At 34.5% G+C, this 3,499-nt stretch overlaps 1 non-coding gene across 1 annotated transcript; it reads left to right on the top strand.

Annotated features, from left to right (window-relative positions):
• The first annotated feature begins 225 nt into the window (after window positions 1–225).
• On the top strand, window positions 226–329 carry LOC130971666 (small nucleolar RNA R71). Its single transcript, XR_009082876.1, has one exon. It is a non-coding gene; the product is annotated as a small nucleolar RNA R71 (small nucleolar RNA).
• Window positions 330–3,499: the final 3,170 nt, after the last annotated feature.

The following is a 3,499-nucleotide window of genomic DNA, read 5'->3' as shown; positions in this document are numbered from 1 at the left end:
GCATCAATTTCAAGAACTCCCTTCCTCTGAGGTGTCCCATTATTCACGGAATTCCTCTCAGAAGTGTACATGAATTGGTTATTTGCAACCATGTCAATGAGTTCTTGAGCTTCTGCAGGTGTTTTCTTTAGGTGAATTGTTCCACCTGCAGAATGGTCCAATGACATTTTCGAAAATTCAGATAGGCCATAATAGAATATATCTAATATGGTCCATTCTGAAAACATGTCAGATGGACATCTTTTGGTCAGCTGCTTGTATCTTTCCCAAGCTTCATAGAGGGATTCACCATCTTTTTGTTTGAAGGTCTGAACATCCACTCTAAGCTTGCTCAGCTTTTGAGGGGGAAAGAATTTATCCAAGAAAGCAGTGACCAGCTTATCCCAAGAGTCCAGGCTATCCTTAGGTTGTGAATCCAACCATATTCTAGCTCTGTCTCTTACAGCAAAAGGGAAAAGCATGAGTCTGTAGACTTCAGGATCAACTCCATTCGTCTTTACAGTCTCACAAATCTGCAAGAACTCAGTTAAAAACTGGTAAGGATCTTCAGATGGAAGTCTATAAAACTTGAAGTTCTGTTGCATTAAAGCAACTAGCTGAGGTTTCAGCTCAAAATTGTTTGCTCCAATGGCAAGAATGGAGATGCTTCTTCCATCAAATTTGGACATGGGCTTAGTAAAATCACCAAGCATCCTCCTTGCATTATCATTATTGGGTTCGGCTGCCATCTCCTTCTCTTGTTCGAAAATTTCTGAAAGGTTATTTCTAGATTGTTGTAATTTAGCTTCTCTTAGGTTCATCTTCAGAGTCCTTTCAGGTTCAGGATTAGCTTCAACAAGAGTGCTTTTGTCCTTGCTCCTGCTCATATGAAAGAGAAGAGAACAAGAAAAGAAAGAGGAATCCTCTATGTCACAGTATAGAGATTCTTTTATGTTAGTAGAAGAAGAAAGGGGAGAAGAGTGAAGTAGGATGGGTTCGGATATTTAGATGAAGAGAGGTGAAGAGAAGTGTTAGTGAATAAATAATTAAATAGAATAAGAAAAGAGAGGGAGAATTTCGAAAATAATTTTGAAAAAGTAGTTAGTAATTTCGAAAATTAAAGATAAGATATAATTAAAATTAAACTTTAAAACAAAAAGAATTTTTGAAAAAGAGATGAGATATTTTCGAAAATTAGAGAGGAAAAAGTAGTTAGGTGGTTTTGAAAAAGATAAGAAACAAACACAAAGTCAAAGAGTTAGTTGAAAAAGATATTAAAATCAAATTTGAAAAGATAAGAAGATAAGAAGTTAGATAAGATATTTTGAAATCAAATTTTTGAAAAAGATAAAATTTTTGATAAGATAAAAGATAAAAAGATTTAATTCAAAAAAATTTGAAATTACTTACTTCATTAACAAGAAATTACAAGATAAGTTTCTAGAACTTAAAGATTGAACCTTTCTTAACAAAAAAGTAACAAACTTCAAATTTTTGAATCAATCACATTAATTATTAGTGAATTTTTGAAAATATGATATAAAGATTAGAAAAAGATTTTGAAAATATTTTGAAAAATATTTTTGAAATTTTCGAAAAATAGAAAAAAATGAAAAAGATATAATTTTTGAAAAAAGATTTTGAAAAGATAAGATTTTTAAAATTGAAAATTTGACTTGACTTGTAAGAAATAACTAATTTTGAAAATTTTTGACTAAGTCAACTCAAATTTTCGAAAATTATGAGAAAAATAAGGAAAAGATATTTTTTTGATTTTTGAATTTTTAATTATGAGAGAGAAAAACACAAACATGACCCCAAACATAAAAATTTTGGATCAAAACACATGACGCATGCAAGAACACTATGAATGTCAAGATGAACACCAAGAACACTTTGAAGATCATGATGAACATCAAGAACATAATTTTGAAAAATTTTTGATGCAAAGAAAACATGCAAGACACCAAACTTAGAAATCTTTAATGCATGGACTCTATCAAACAAAAAATGCATATGAAAAACAACAAACAACACAAAGCAAGAAAACATCAAGATCAAATAAGAAGACTTGTCAAGAACAACTTGAAGATCATGAAGAACACTATGAATGCATGGAATTTTCGAAAAATGCAAGAAAAATTTTTAAATCATGCAATTGACAACAAACTTAAAAATTGACTCAAGACTCAAACAAGAAACTCAAAATATTTTTAGTTTTTATGATTCTCTAATTTTTTTGGATTTTTATTAATTTTTTCGAAAATACTCTTTAGAAAAACGAAAAAGAAAAGAAAAATTTTGAAAAATTTTTGAAAAGAAAATTACCTAATCTGAGCAACAGGATGAACCGTCAGTTGTCCATACTCGAACAATCCCCGGCAACGGCGCCAAAAACTTGGTGGACGAAATTGTGATCAACAATAATGGCTCTTTGGCATGTGCATAAAAAAATTAACTCAGCACTTTTTTTCCACAACTCCGTTCAACTAACCAGCAAGTGTACTGGGTCATCCAAGTAATACCTTACGTGAGTAAGGGTTCCCACAGAGATTGTTGGTATGAAGCAAGCTATGGTCACCTTGTAAATCTCAGTTAGGCAGATTAAATAGTTATGGATTTCGAAAATTAATAATAAACAGAAAATAAAATAGGATAGAAATACTTATGTAAATTAATGGTGGGGATTTCAGATAGGCGTGTGGAGATGCTAGAATCCTCTCGAATCTCTGTTTTCCTATTGCTTTCATCCAATCCTTCTTACTCCTTTCCATGGCAAGTTGTATGTAGGGCATCACCGTCGTCAATGGCTACTTTTCATCCTCTCGGGAAAATGGTCCTATGCGCTGTCACTGCATGGCTAATCGTCTGGAGGCATCACCCTTGCCGATGGCTACATCCCATCCTCTCAGTGAAAATGGTCCAAATGCTCTGTCACAGCACGACTAATCATCTGTCGGTTCTCAATCAGGTTGGAATAGAATCCCTTGATTCTTTTGCGTCTGTCACTAACGCCCAGCCTTCAGGAGTTTGAAGCTCGTCACAGACATTCAATACCGGAATCCTACTCGGAATACCACAGACAAGGTTAGACTTTCCGGATTCCCGGGATCCTACTCGGAATACCACAGACAAGGTTAGACTTTCCGGATCCCCATGAATGCCGCCATCTATCTAGCTTATACCACGAAGATTCTGTTGGGGAATCTAAGAGATATGCGCCCGGCCTAAAATAGAACGGAAGTGGTTGTCAGTCACGTGCGTTCATAGGTGAGAATGATGATGAGTGTCACAGATCATCACATCCATCAAGTTGAAGTGCAACGTATATCTTGGAATAAGAATAAAGGAAAATTGAATAGAAAATAATAGTAATTGTATTGAAACTTGAGGTACAGCAGAGCTCCACACCCTTAATCTATGGTGTGTAGAAACTCCACCGTTGAAAATACATAAGTGAAAGGTTCAGGCATGGCCGAATGGCCAGCCCCCCAAAACGTGATCAATGGACCGAATGGTC

This window comes from Arachis stenosperma, chromosome 3 (assembly GCF_014773155.1).
Source record: "Arachis stenosperma cultivar V10309 chromosome 3, arast.V10309.gnm1.PFL2, whole genome shotgun sequence".
Lineage (NCBI taxonomy): Eukaryota > Viridiplantae > Streptophyta > Magnoliopsida > Fabales > Fabaceae > Arachis > Arachis stenosperma.
Note: the sequence above shows the minus strand (reverse complement) of the source record. Positions and strands in the feature narration are given on the sequence as shown.